This window comes from Crocodylus porosus, unplaced genomic scaffold (genome assembly GCF_001723895.1).
Source record: "Crocodylus porosus isolate Cpor-Errol unplaced genomic scaffold, CroPor_comp1, whole genome shotgun sequence".
NCBI classification, from domain to species: Eukaryota; Metazoa; Chordata; order Crocodylia; family Crocodylidae; genus Crocodylus; species Crocodylus porosus.
The window spans coordinates 10,976,930-10,992,663 of record NW_017728922.1 but is presented as its reverse complement, the minus strand read 5'-3'; the positions used below and the strand labels follow the sequence as shown (position 1 = coordinate 10,992,663).

The 15,734-nt window shown below is 45.4% G+C and overlaps 1 long non-coding RNA gene across 1 annotated transcript in view; it reads right to left on the bottom strand.

The window, feature by feature from the left end:
• LOC109313218 overlaps positions 1-1,689 on the bottom strand; it is an 11,498-nt gene extending 9,809 nt beyond the window's left edge. Inside the window, exon 1 of the long non-coding RNA XR_002101993.1 lies at positions 1,586-1,689. This is a non-coding gene — a long non-coding RNA (uncharacterized LOC109313218). The remainder of the gene's footprint in view (positions 1-1,585) is intronic.
• Positions 1,690-15,734: the final 14,045 nt, after the last annotated feature.

The window sequence follows — 15,734 nt, the reverse complement described above, 5'->3', positions numbered from 1 at the left end:
AAAAATGCAATATCTGCGAAGTGCAATAAAGCGAAGCGCGATAAAACGAGGTATGCCTGTATAAGATAATTGTATGTGTGTGTATCTATGTAATGTATGTATGTATTTCTGTAATAAATAATATATAAATGTATGTATGTGTTCCTATATAAATTCTATATTATAATATGCAATATAGTAATACTGTGCTTCCCTGAACAGTGAATGGAATGCACACTGAGAGAGAGAGAGAGCATGGATTTGAAAGTAATCAAAACAGAGTAAGGAAAACAAAAAGAGGATTTTTGGGGAGGAATAAATTGAAAGAAATCAATGAATATAATAAGAAAATAAGGGTATAGAAAGCAAAAGGTATTGATAAATCCCACTTGCTAGGATAGCAAGTAGGAAATGAAGGGTAGTCTTTGTTGTCTGACACTGAGCTGCAGGAAGATATCTCAGTAACTGACCTCAAGGCAGAAAGCAGCTCAGTTCAAACAATGCTGCTTTTTATGCTCTTTCTCCCATCCCTCTTCCAAAGTACTGGGATTGGAAGGGACCTCAGGCAAGGATCACAGTCACTGGCCAGCTACACAGTTAATATCAGACCAGTCCTTCCCCACTCTTCCCCCTCCCTCTCCTTACTTTGTTTCCCTGCAAGCAAGCCCAGCTTCAACTTCAACTTCAACTTCAAAACTTGAAATTTTTTGAAACTTTAGAAATGTTTTGATTGCCCTTGTTTTGTTTCAAGACTGTTTGTTTCAAAGCCCTTCATTTCATTTTGATATTGCTGTTTCAAGCTCAAAACAAATCAAAACAGCATTGAAACAGTATAGCAGGTGAAATTTACCCCTAATCCCAAGTGCAGGACCTTGCACTTGTATTTGATTAATTTCATCTTGTTGATTGCAGGCCATTTTTTCCAGTTTATTCAAGTCATTCTGGATCATAGCCCTGCCCTCCAGAGTACCTGCAACTCCACCCAACTTGGTATAATATGCAGATCTGAGAGAGGGTGTCAAAAGCCTTGCTAAAGTCAAGGTATAGCACATCCACTTCTCTCCCTCATCCACAGAGCCTGTCAACATAAAAGGATGTCAGATTGGTCAGGCATGACTTGTTCTTAATGAATCCATGATGGCTATTCTTGATCATTTTGTTCTCTGCTGGGCCTTCACAATAGAGTGCTTGAGGACCTTCTCTTTGATCTTTCCAGGTTTTTAGGTCAGGCTTTTGGGCCTCTCATTACTTGTGAAAATCTAACAGTTTGAGTCCTAGACTCACTTGGCTTTCTACCTGCCTCAGCTCGCAGTTGTAGGGAGGCAGTTAGAAAGGCCAAAGCTACCATGGAGCTGAGGATGGCATCCCAAGTTAAGGATAACAAAAAATTGTTTTTCAGCTATATAGGGAGTAAAAGGAAGGACCACTACTGAATGGGCAAAAGCAACTGGTGACAGACAGGGGGAACAAGGCTGAACTCCTCAATGAGTTCTTTGCCTCAGTGTTCCTAAACAAGGGGCAAAACAAGTCTCACAATGGGATTGTAGACAGACAACAGCAGGGCACCAGGCTACCGAGCATTGACCCTGAGATGATGAAAGGTCACTTGGAAGGACCGGGTGAGCTCCATCCAAGAGTACTGGAGGCACTGGCTGATGTCATTGCACAGCCACTGGCAAGAATATTTGAGCACCCATGGTGCATGAGCCAGGTCCCAGAGGACTGGAAAAGGGTCAATGTGGTCCCTATTTTTAAGAAGGGGAGGAAGGAGGATCCAGGCAACTACAGGCCAGTCAGTCTCACCTCCATCCTTGGTAAAGTCTTTGAAAAGATTATTAAGGGTCGTATAGGTGAGAGCCCAGCAGGAAAAATCATGCTGAGGGGTGTAGAAATAAATTTTTTCAGGCCTCTAACTTGACTAAGAGAGTAAAGAAGAAGAAAAAATTGAAAAACATGCTAGTGCTGTATGTTTAAGAATATTCTAAGATAAGAAAAACCCTTCTTCTTTATTATGTCTTTTACATTTCTTTGGGAACAAATGTTTCTTTCTCTCCTAAAATCAACAAAAAGGTAATAACAGTTCTCAAAACAAAATGTGTTGCTAATCAAGCAACTGTTATGTGCAACAACCAAATGATCTACCTCTTCCTGTCTTTCAAGGTTGCTTTGTTTAAATCATGTGTCTGTTTTCACAGTCTTGGGTATAAAAAGGTATGTTAACTTGTAGAAGGGAGGATTTCTGTTTAGAACCCTCCCTGTGATTGCTTGTATGAGCTCCAATAAACTCAGACTGGGTCTGTTAATTCTAATACCAAAACACAACACAAAATTTGATTTCTTCCACATGGGGAAACCCAGCATGGGTTCATAGCAGGTAAGTCATGCCTAACTAATTTAGTCTTTTTTGACCAGGTTACAAAACACCTGGACGCCGGAGTAGGGGTAGATATCACTTACTTAGACTTCAGGAAGGCCTTTGATACGGTATCCCACCGCATACTGCTGAACAAATTAAGAGGCTGTGACTTGGATGATTACACAGTCCAGTGGGTGGCAAATTGGCTAGTGGGTCATACCCAGAGAATGGTGGTGGATGTACACCTTGCTGGGGTCGTTTGACCCCAGGACTCCTTCCTGCTATGGCAGGGGGTCGGACTAGATGATCTACTCGGGTCCCTTCTGACCCTAGAAACTATGAAACTATGATGGGTTGGTATTGACCTGGAAGGACGTGGGCAGTGGGGTCCCACAGGGCTCGGTCCTTGGACTGATACTCTTTAATGTCTTCATCAGTGACTTGGATGAGGGAGTGGTGTACTCTGTCCAAAGTTGTGGATGATACAAAACTGTGGGGAGAAGTGGACACACCGGAGGGCATGGAACAACTACAGGCAGACCTGAACAGGTTGGACAAATGGGCAGAAAACAATAGAATGTGATGTAACAAGGAGAAATGCAAAGTGCTGTACCTAGGGAGGAAAAATGTCCAGCATACCTACTGCCTAGGAAATGACCGCTCGGCAGCATGGAAGTGGAAAGGGATTTTGGAGTCCTAGTGGACTCCAAGATGAACATGAGTCATCGGTGTGACGAGGTCATCATCAAAGCTAATGGCACTTTATCGTGCATCAGCAGATGCATGATGAACAGAACCAAGGAGGTGATACTTCCCCTGTATCAGGCACTGGTCAGACCGCAGTTGGAATACTGTGTCCAGTTTTGGGTGCCACACTTCAAGACAGATGTGGATAACATGGAGAGGGTCCAGAAAAGGGCCCACTCATATGCTTAAGAGTTTGCAGGCCAAGCCCTATGAGGAGAGACTAAGTCACCTGGATCTCTTCAGCCTCTGCAAGAGAAGGTTGAGAGGTGACCTTCTGGTTGCTTTTAAATTCATCATGGGGGCACAGAAGGGAATTGGTGAGGCTCTACTCACCAAGGCAACCCTGGGGTTTACAAGAAATAATGGTCATAAGCTAGCAGAGAGCAGATTTAGACTGGACATTAGGAAGAACTTCTTCACAATTACTGGCAAAAATCTGGAATGGGTTCCCAAGGGAGGCGGTGCTCTCCCCTGCCCTGGGGGTCTTTAAGAGGAGGTTAAGGGGATGACCCCAGCCAGGCATCTGGCTGGGGTCATCTAAACCCAGCACTCCTTCCTACCTATTCAGGGGGTCAGACTCAATGATCTGTTGAGGTCCTTTCTGACCCTAATATCTATGAATCTATGAATATCAAACCAAAAGAGGTGCATATGTATTGTTTGCCCATCTCTATCAGAATCTTAGCCAATTTCTAACCCAATGACTTTCAACCAGGATGCTGGTGCTGCCTGGGATGCTGCCAGATATTTTAAAAGGTGTCATGAGATGCAAAGAGGTAAGTGAGGTGTGCACCCTGTTGCTGCTGCATTTCTAATGCCTGCTCAGTGGTCTGAAGGGCTTGGCCTAGGAGCTTGGAGTGTGCCATCATTGTGAGTTGCATTGCAACTCCCACCTCCAGGTCCAGATCACTGACCCATTATCCTGCTTCCCCACTGATGCACCACTGTCACACTGGCAGTTCTGGTGATGGATAGGTTGCAAGCATCCTGCCTGGGGCTCACGCTTACTTTTCTGCCATGTCTTGGATCATACTATGATAGTGTTCAGTTCTGTACCCAATGGGTCCCCACAAGGGTACACGCTTTACTGCTGTGGATGACCTGGGGCTTCACCTCCCCTACACCCTATCCGTTCACCAACAATGGGTGTCAATGGCTCTTCAGTAGTCTTTGCTGCTCCCAGCCTCTGTGCCAGCTCAATCAGCAACAGGCGAAAGCATGTGGTCTGGCTCTGTTCCCTGATGTCTCTCAGGGTCACAATCAGCCTTGTTACATCTGGCCAGTAGTCATTGCAGCATTATTCACAAAGAAGATTGAACAAAAAGGTTCCCAGTAGGTAGAACAAAATACTCCTCTAGTAGTTGAGGGCTGGAGCCAGCTGCCCCTAAATTGCTGGATGTTTCAACAGGTCAGTCCAGGGGCTTTCTCTGCCTCCACTCTCCAGCCCTGATCCCTTGGGCCTTCCCTTGCTGGGGTAAAGATCCTCCCTCTGAGATGTAGAGGGTCAACAACAGAACAACAAAAAAGGGAAAAAGAAATAACAAAAAGAAATGTACTGCCTCATCCAGTGCACTCTCCCCCACAAAAGGCGGGGAAGCATAGGTGGTGGAAGGGGAGCTAATGGGGCTTAGCCCCCCCGCTCCATACACAGGCAGCAGTAGGGCACCCAGGCTACAGGCTTCTGACAGCTGCAGCAGGGGTAAGGATGGGTGTGCATGCATCAGTCAAAGAGGGAGTGGGGCTGGGTCTAGGGGAGGGGCAGGCATTGCACAGCCAGGGTGGGGTGGGGTGTGGGACTGATCTGTGAGAGGTTTACCTGGGGGGCATGGCTCCTGCTGCTATGTGCACCCTGGGAGGCATGGGGGTTTGCCTCTGGATCTGTATATGGTAGGGCAGGCTGCTGCTGTGGGCTGGGGCTGGGGCTGCACTGGGCTCTTTCTGGTGAGGACTGGGCTGGGCTGCACTCAGGGCAGGTGGTGGTGGTGCTGGGAGGGAGCTATGCAGGTGTTGCAGCCACCCCAAAATTTTCCACAAGGAATCTGATCAATGATCAGGATGCAAAAGCCTGGGCATTTTTTAAGTGAGCAAGAGTTGCCCAAACATCAGAATCATCCTTTTGACTTTCCTGACTTATCCACTGGAAAGGTAGAACCAATATAATATGGGGCCAGGAAAGTTGTAGGAGCTGCTGGAAAGAAGACTGAATAAATGCCTAACTGCCTCAGGGGCTGCACTCCAGTTTTTCTGTCAGGGTTTACTCCCTTAGCCTTCACTTCTCCCGAGGCAATCCACAGCGCAGTGGTTGTGGTTACTGGCATCTTTGTCTGGCATCCTCTTCTGCCATTGCCGCTGTTGTGGTGATCAGAGGACAGCTCATAATGACAAGAGTTGTCCTGCCTTACTAAGTTCAGCCCACTGGTGAAAGTGGTTGCCCAAGGTGCAACAGGTGGAGCCATTAATAAAAGTTGGATGTGAATGAGGACTAGTAATCCCACATCACCTTAAAAAGGTGCCACTGTTTGAGAAACAAAGGTTCTACCCATCCTCAGACACCCCATGCACCTTACTCATGCACCTTTCGAGAGGCTTACCAAAGAAGACCTTAATGAGGACTGTTGGCTGGCCTGGACTCTGTTGCCAAAGCTGGAGCTAATGGAGAAGCTGCTTCCCAGGCAGCCAATCAGAAGGCCCAAACAGTGGTGAGCTGGATTCATTAGCTGGCTTAGGGCTGCCAGTCAAAGCCCCAGACAGGTGTGGCCAATTAGGCAAATAGCCCGTGACTCAACCACAACATCCATCCACAAAGTTAGTGGATACTCCAGTTTCTCATGTGCAGCTTGATCAACTCACAATCCATCACAACTCACTGAAAACCTGTCTCATTATTACTACTATATGTCCTATCTATGGATTTCTGCTCGACTGGGTTGGAGACAGTACAAAAAACAAAACAAAACAAAAGAACAGAAAGGTAGAAAGATTACCAATGCCCCCCAGATACTTACAGTCCAAATATAAGACAAAAAATAAAATAAACACAGATAGATGGAACAGTATAAGGACAGACAAGACTGGTCTTAGTACTCCTGCAGTCAAAGTGTTGTTACAGTTTCTTGTAGTTATAAAAAAGGAAAGTTGAAATGAGTGATTTGAAGGAGAAAGGTGACTTTGTAAAGGTTTACAGGAGATTCTTTCCAACCATGATGACCAGTATGGGGAAAAAGCAAAAAAAGGAACTTCTAAATCTGGTAAGTAGATGATGTGGCTGGCATCATAGGACTCCTCCAACAAAGGCAGTGAATCCAACAGTGAATATAAGAAAACAGGTAGTTTGGCAGCAGGCGTGAAGGGCCTTAAAGGTGAAGACAAATCATTTATGCTTGATGTGACATATAAGAGGATGATCGTTAAGGGTTTCAAAGAAAGAGAAATGGGATGCAAGAATGATCTTAAAAACAGCATTCTGAATAGTTACGCTCAGGGCACATTTGTCCAGGCTGGATAGCAGGATGTTACAGTTACTGAGGCATGTGAAACCTTGGCTGAGAGTTTTACCTGAACTGGTGAATAAGAAAGGCTATATGTTAGAAGTGTGAAAATAATCTACAAGATTTAGACATAGTTTGGATATGAGGAGTGAGGGGAGGGGGATAGAACTCTGTTTTGCCTACTGGACAACCGAAGTACAGCTTCTGAGCAACTCTTGAGGACTGGGTATGAGAGGTTGCAGCAGGGGTACAAGAGTTTGCATCTCCAACTAAAGTGTAGGAGTAATTCTATTACCTTTTCTGGTCATTTAAGTAGGGGCACTTTATAACAACAGTGAAATGCCTGGGTATCTTTTGGGGGCAATCCTGTTTCTATAATGAAAGCACATAGGCACCCAGAAGAGGTAAAAGAATGATGTTTCTACTTTAATCGGGTAACTCAGAGTTGGTCACAAGCTGCACTTTGGCTGTCCTCTAGGTAAAATGAAAGACTGCCCCTAGAGAAAAAGATGAGTTAAACAGGACATTTGGTGATGGGTCTCAGTAATGGAAAAGAGAGTGGTGGGCTCCCTGCTGAAGAATGGAGAGAAGTGTTAAGAGGAGAAAGTTCTCTGGTTCATCTTTAGCTAGTAACAAGGTATCTGCAAGGAGATATCAGGAAGACAGAGTGAAATGTTTATTTGGACAGGAAACGGGTCTGGAGCAGAAATAGATTTGTAAGTTTCATAGTTGGTAGAGTTGGAAGGGACCTGAGCAGAACATCAAATCTGACCCCCTGCCATGGGGAGGAAAGAATGATTATCTAGCCTCCTTTTGAAGACCCCCCAGGGTAGGATCAAGCACCACTTCTCTTGGAAGTTGGTTCCAGATCCTAGCTGCCCTGACTGAAGTAGGGCAGCCTGAACCTACGCTCGGTCAACTTATGGCCTGTAGTTTTGCTGCTGGTTCTTCCTCCCCAGGTGCAGCACCTTGCACTTGTCAGTATTGAAACCCATCCTATTCTCATCCTCCCACCCTTGTAACTTGTCCAGATCTAGTTGTAGCATGTCCCTCCCGTCTAACATGCCTACTTCTCCCCACATCTTAGTGTCATCCGCAAACTTCAACAAGGTGCTTTTCACCCCCTCGTCCAAGTCGCTATCGATGATGCTGAACAGTGAGGGCCCAAGGACTGAGCCCTGGGAAACCCCACTGCCCACATCCCTCTCTGGGTGCAGCTGTCCAAGCAATTTTTAACCCATCTGACTGTAGGAATTGATGCCACATTCACCTAATTTTTTGATGAGAATAGGGTGAGAGACAGTGTTGAAGGCCTTCCTAAAGTTCAGAAAGACTGCGTCTACCGTGACACCTGCATCCAAGGATTTTGTGACCTGGTCATAGAAGGCAACCAGGTTGGTCTGACAGGACCTGCCTCTAATGAACCCATGTTGGTTGCCCCTAAGCGTAATCTCCCCTGCTGGTCCTTCACAGATGTGTTTTTGGATAATTTTCTCAAAGAGCTTCCGCAGGGCTGAGGTAAGACTAATGGGCCTATAGTTTCCTGGGTTCTCCTTCCTCCCTTTTTTTCTGAAAATGGGGACCAGATTGGCCCTTTTCCAATCCTCTGGCATCTCACCAGAGTACCACAAGTGCTCGTAGAGCTGTGCCAGGGGTCCCACAATGGCCTCTGCCAATTCCCTTGGCTCCCTTGGGTGGAGATCATCTGGACCTGCTGATTTTGAAGATGTCCAGTCCCACCAGAAGTTCCCTGACCAGGTCTTCTCTGATCCTAGTCCCAGCTGTTGCTCTCCTGAGTTTGTCCGAGACCCCAGTGGGGGGGATGTCCCAGTGCCTGCTCAGAAATATGGAAGCCAAGAATTTGTTAAAGAGGTCAGCTTTATCATCTTGTGCAACCACCAGATTGTCCTGCAGGGGCCCCACATTACCTGGTGCCTTCTTTTTGCTTCCTATGTAATTAAAAAAGTACTACTTATTGTCTTTAATCCAGGTTGCTAGTCCCAATTCTGTCTCTGCCTCAACCTTCCTAACAACCCCCCTACAGTCCCCCCCCGCACATACCCCACTTATGTCAATGCATGTTAGTCCTCATTTTCAGCACTCTATGCTATTCCATTTCTCACTTTCCTATATACAGATCTCTTCTGATGTCTCTAAAATTGTCTTAAGCCAGTTTAATATCCTAGCACTGCCCTTGACACAGAGTTCTTTCAGTGCTGCTTAACCCTCATCTGCAACACTTCTTCTATTCCAGCCCTGGGTCTCTCCTGAGCAGAAATCCTCAATTCTGGCCAAATACAGAATACATTTTTAAGAGTCTGTGACCATTTAACTGATTTTCCTTTTCAGGTCTAAATAAGTGTTGTATTTGGTTGTCCTGAGGGAAAGGCTTATGCTAAACCTTGCTGTGGTCAGTGTTTTAAATGTTTTCTTTTCATAGGCAGTAAATGCACAAGGACATTTTAAAATAAAAGAGCAAAGACAAGTGAGCATAGGAGCTGACTTATTTGTTTAAAGAATTTCATTTTTATCTTTGAGGAAGGTGTAAGTGTAGATTTTCTGTTATGTAACTACATTTAAAAGCAATTGCTTCTGAAAATACACTCTTGAACTTGGAAATTACTGTGATAATGTAGCTTCAGTCTTTGGATGCTCCAGTCTGAGAGGAAGCACAACAGCAGCTCTTGATGAGGACATGAATTTGTTATGACAGTCTAATTTCACAAACCCAATGCTGCCTTATGGAAGAATTATAAAGATATATATTAAAAATAAAAACCCTAAAGAATTGAAAAATGTATCTTGTCACTAGTGAGAAAATACTCTTGCAGAATCAAGTCTCACAGGTCAATTCAAGGTAGTATCCAGCTGTCTTTGATAGCTCAACAGTCAGGATGTTGGGAGGTGGGTGGTACACATTTTGCTTGCTTAGGCAGATTGGCAGCATCAGTTGTTTGATGTGTGTGTTCTGTGATATGGACTGTTGCACAGTAATAATAAGAGGTAAATCTCTGGGGAAAGAGCAAAGCAAAACATGAAACCACACCTCCCCAAAAATAAAACCTTAACAGAAATTATCACTGGAACCTTCTTGAAGTATTGTTGAACATGAATGAAACTGACATTGTTAGTAATAATCTCATTGCTTTATAGTGCTAATTCTCCATCAAGAATAGACATAAAGACAGGAATATTTTTGGCATAAGTTTTGGGGGGGATGCCTGTGAGGATCTAAACATGAATCAGACAGAGGGAACAAAGAAAGCCAGCATGGAAATGGCAGTTGTCAGAAGTACACAACTGGAGACTGAAATGACAAAGCTCTATAGCCAGGATTGGGGAGGGAGACTAGCACAGGTATCCAGGTGAATAGTCAGGGAATGAAGGAGTGGTGATTACAGTGTGGGGTGGTCAGAAGGAACAAGGCTGACAGCAACCAGGAGAAATGGAAAAAAAACAACGGAACTGCTTCAGTGATTCTACCTTCTATGCAGTAACAATGCCTAATGGTATAACAGCACACTCACTATATGGTTTGTTAAAATATTCAGTGATCTTGGTTTAAGCATTTCTACCACAGACATAACCAAAATACAGCAGACTCACAGGTACCTGTTTTTGTGTGGCTCAATATTATACAGAAAAAAATAACATTCAATTCGTTCTTTCTGCCAAATGATCTACAGATGAAGTGCTCTGTTCATGACTGAAGGGGATATTACATCAATACTACATTTCAATGTCACTGTGTAAATCTCTCCAACATATCTTTGATGTAAGGATCTATGTGATAAGTGTCATCCATAAACCCAATTTAAATACATCCATTACAGCACACTCTGTCACTCAGAGTCACCCATGAAATGTTTCCTTTGAGTCACAAATCAGGGAGGGAAGATTTAGATCCATATCAGTACTGGCATCAGATTATCTACATTTTCTAGGTAGGATTTAATTGTATGAATGGCAGGGTCCACAGCTGTTAATCAAAACAAGCAGGAATATGAGGAAGTAGATGTAACTCTATTTAACTTGTTCCCCCAAAGCCTTCAGTACATTTTACAGTAACTTTCTTGGCCTGAGATTTTCAAACCCATCTAGGACACTTACAAGCAGATTCCATTGCACCTTGTCTGTGTTTAAATGGATTTAGGTATCTTAGTGTGATTCTGTTCCGTCCTGCTCAAGTCCCTGAAAATGCATTAATACTAGGGTTGTGCAAAATTACATCAGTTGGTTCGTTTTGATGCTGTATTGACTTGTTTTGAGCTTGAAATAATGGAATTGAAACTAAACAAAAGGCTTCAAAGCAGCCTCAAAACAAAAAGAGGGCAGTCGAAACATTTCAGAGGTTTTGAAATGTTTTGTTTCAAAGCTGGGCTTGCTTGCAGGGAAACAGAAAGTAAGGACAGGAAGGGAGAAGAGTGGGGAAGGACTGCTCTGATATTGGCTGTGTAGCTGCCCAATGACTCTGATTATTCCCTGAGGTCTGTTACAATCTTAGTGCTCTGGGGAAGGGATGGAAAAACAGCATAAAAAGCAGCATTGTTTGAACTGAGCTGCTTTCTGCCTTGGGGTCAGTTGCTGAGCTGTGTCTTCCAGCAGCTCAACAGCATCAGACAACAAAGGCTATCATTTCCTACTTGCTAGCCTGTTCCTAGCAAGTGGGATTCATTGATACTTTTTGCTTTCTATACCTTTTTATGTTAGTATTATATTCATTGATTCCTTTCAATGTATTCCTCCCCCAAAATCCTGGGGTTTTTTTGGTTAGTCTATTTTGATTCTTTTCCTCCAGAAATCTGTGCTTTTTCTCACAGCGTGCATTCCATTCACTGTGCGGGGAAGCACAGCATATATTGCATATTATAATACAGAATTTATTCAGGAACACATACTATATATATATTTATATATTTTATTTATTACATAAATACATACATACATTACACAAATACACATACAATTATTGTATCTACATATATTAAATAAATATGATTACATTACAGAAGAACACACAGATTTCCCAGCACCCCAAGGTGAACACACTTCAAAATGCACCATGAAGGCTACTGAAAAGGCAGCTGGAAAGCCTTCAGGGAGGGATGGAATATAGTGTAGAGGGAGGGCTGTAAGTTCCCCCTACCCCACAACTGAGATACAGCCTCTTTCCTACAACAAGCAGACATAAGGCTTCCAGTATTACATGCAGCAAGGAGAGGGCATCAGTGCCACTGCCTGTGCCTGAATCTGCATGCCCTCCAAGAGCACCAGCCATAATCCCCCCCCACCACCGTGACAATAAGCAGCAGTACCAGCACAACAGTCTCTTCCAGCCCCATTTCACTTTCCATGCTGAGCCTTCCAGTGCCAGAGGAAGAGCTGGATCTGGATTTGGATCTGAATGCCCTAGCAAGGGAAATCCTGGGGAAGGAAGGGGGATCATCTGAGTTTGTGCTCCACACCCCTCAAGTTTCCTTTAGAGCCAGGTCTTCTTCCCCAAAAGGCATTTCAGAGGAGGTTGAGGTAGAGGTTGTGGAGGTAAGTGGCTCATCTGAGTCTTCTCCTCCTGTTGCTGTGCCTCTGCAGCTGAAGACAGGGGAAAGGCAGAATCTGCACATGCACCTGCACCCTAGAAGTGAGCAGGTAGTGTGGTCTGGGAACATTTTGAGCTGGCAGATGATACCATATGTTATCTGCCTGCACTGCTGAGCCAAAAACCAGCTGGGGCAAGGGAACAAAACACATGAGCACCATGGGGGTGCTGATGCACCTCCGCAGGTACCACTCCCTTGCCCTTGCTCCTCCTCAGCCTGGCACCAGTGGGAGCATGCCCAAAGGGCAGTCCTTCACTCATTCCAAAGCCCCTGATCCCCCAAAGCAGAGGCAGGCCATCTTGGAACAGTTGGGGAAAGGTGAGCGACACCACCCAGAGCACTGGGGAGATGTATACTGTGGATGGCAATCCCTTTTCCTTAGTTGGGCAGCCAGGATTCAGGTGGTTCATGGCACTTATGGCCCCATAATACCACCAGGGAAATCCTTGGTCCTGGTGTTTCCTGGGGCTGCCATGCTGCCAACAGTCTCACCAGACCTCCGGACCCTGGAAGAGTGCAGTTTTAGTTGTCATGCCCAAGACCTGGGGCCTCCTTCCCTATAGCCCCAACCATACCTCAAAGTTCATTCTGGCAAGGGATCTCAGGAGGGACATGTTCTTCCCCTGCTGGCTGGTGTTGCAATGAGTGCTGCCTCAAGTTCCACCCCAGCTGCTCTAGATGTGTGAGGTGAAGTGTAAGGCCACCTGTGGACTGGCCTTGCACAGCTCCTCTCTCAAGTACTCCCTGCATGCCTCATACTGTGGAAGGTGATGCCCTGATGAAGATAAGTATTGTATTGTGAAGATATCTCCATACTGGAGATATTGTTGGCAGCGTTTGCCTGTCTTGTCATGGCATGGACTGGATGCATTTGGTGTGTTTTGGGCTGTAGGAAGTTGGCTTCTGGTGATGAGGTTAGTCAAGTTCAGTGCTTGTTTGAATTTACAAACCACATATATCCTTGAAATCTGACAGGCTTCACGGCCTCAGAAGGGGCTAGCACGCTTGCTGTTTTCACCCCACTGTGCCTTAATACACACACAACATGAGTTTTCCTTGTTAGCAGCTTGAGGTGCAGTTTCCCAGAAACCCCTGCAGCTATATCCTTGAAAATTGGCAGGCTTCATGACCTCAGCAGGGGCTACCATGACTGCTATTTCTACTCCCCTGTGCCTTTACACTTCTAAATGAGTTTTGCTGTCAAGATTTGAGGTACGGTTTCCCAGAAACCCCTGCATCTATCTCTTGAAACTTGACAAGCTTTGTGGACTTATCAGGAGCTACCATTCTGACTGTTTTCATTTGAATTAGACAATAAATAAAAAAGTTATAGGCAATTTCATGATTCCCCATTATAGCCAATGAGCAAAACACTGAAATGCGTCAAAACAGGGAAACAGTTTCGACTAAACAAAAAGGAACAATGCTTCGAAACAAAACAAAACTTCAAAACAAAACACTGTCCCTTTGAAACAGTGAAACAGAAGTCAAAACAAAATGGAGCTCTTTCACACAGCCTCAATTAATACATCAAGTTGTGTAGCACACTGTCATCTTGCCCTTAAAACTGAGTCACACAAAAAAGCAGTGAGAAGGAGGAACTGTTTTTCACGGACTCAATGAGGGTGGAATAGAATCACACTTAGGCATATAAGTTCACTTTTGCACCTAATAGGTAGAATAGACTCTAGCCCTAGATGCATAATTCCCATTGAAATGAGTAGAAACCAATTGCTAAGGAGTACATGGACTGAGAACATTTTAAGGCATTTGCACTTACTGTACCCCACACATAATATGTCATTTTAAAGCATATAGAGTGGAGATTGGAACAACATTAAAAATCATTAAAAAGGTTTGAAAAAATGTGAAAAATTAATTTAAAAATGGGCACAGAAAATCATTACACAATGCAACATATGTGTGTGCAGCTTTTTTGAACTTTTAAGCAAGCTGGCATGGCATGCTGAGTTTTAGTTCGATATGAGATTTCATGTAAAGCAGATCTCTGCCTCATTTTCAATGGACACACTCACACCACTTACTTAGAACAAACGTTGTGTGCATGCCTTTACCAACTGCTGCATGACATAAAGAACACTGAAATTCCATTTGGTGGAAAAGTCATAGCTTTAGAAAGAAATTTCAGGCAGTACTTGTGCCGGTGCTTGCACATATGCTTGCAGTAGCTCAAATAGAAGTGGTGCAAATTTGAGCTGGGGCTTTTTGTTTCAGTGCCCGTGCTTGGACATGTACTTTGGTGTGGAGCAAATTGTGCCACTTGGGGCAAAATAACCCTGCCTGGATCCTCCTGGATCTGCAGCCAGGGGGAGGTAGAGCCTAGGGACAGCACCTGTGCTGTCCCCAGCAGTATACAAAGCTGCCCTGGCAAGTAGCTTAGGGCTACTAGCTTTCAGGAACTGCAGACAATTGGTACCTGGGGACACTACACCTTGTACCACCTGGACTGCTGAAGCAGCCCTGAGAGTTCCCTGAACACTCTATGAACTGCAGGGGTCTGGCAGTGGGGGCTGCTGCCTGGCTCTGACCTGCTGCGCACCTGCCAGACCCAGATGGGGACTGCACAGCCAGTAGAGGCATCTGCCTCTCTGGGCCAGCTGCCAGTGAACTGTGATTTCAGGGTTGGCCTCTGGTGGCACTACTGCCATGTGTGCCCCCTGCCCAGCCATCTGGGCAGCTATCACCCAGAAGATGTTCCAGGTGTGGTGATCTGCTTGCTTTGAACTGTTAAAGCATGTTCTCCTAGCCCCATTTGTCCAGGAGGTCAGCCACAGCCAGCTGGTTCCAAGGTGCCAGCTCTGAGCAGGCAGGGTCCTGCCACTGGCCTCCCTAGCAGGAATTCTGATGTTCCCTATTGGAAAACTGAAAAATCCCTGATAAAAAAATCCCAATCACTCTGTAAAATACCCCCAAATCCATGTTGCTCCACAAGTAAGACAAAAGATGACTATAACAAGAGAGAGAGGGATTTGGCCCCAAACAAGGGGTTCTGCTCCCACACAAGGGGTATGCCCTCCCAGTGGGGGCCAAAAGGCCCCTGCAGGGGCTACTACCCCCTCTGCAAGGCCTACATGCCCCAACTTCTGCTTCCTGGCCCCATCTCCCACCAGTTGCTGCAGCCCCCCAATGGCTTCTCCACCCAGCCTCACCTCCCAAATTTCACCCCCAGGCCCCCATGGCTAATCCCACAACCTCAGACACCATCACAAAATCCAGAAAAAAACCCAGAAAAAAATGGGAGAAAAGCCTCTGCTTACCTTTGAAGCAGGGGTAGGGGGGCTCCAGGGCCTCCTGGCAGAGCCACCCCAGGCAGCACAGGGCAGTGGGGGAGCAGGAGAGCCCACATTGGGGCTTCTGGGGTTGTCACCCTGCCCTGCACTGTGCTGGTGAGGCCCCAGTCAGAGAGATGGCAGCCAAACTGCCAGTAAATGCCAGGGGTGTGTTTTTTTAAAGTATGGGATGGGGGGCAGGGACGGGGTGGCTTAGGTGGATGGGGCTGGCTAGGGCAGGGTTTGGGGGTCTCGGGGGGTCTGGTGGGGGAGGAGC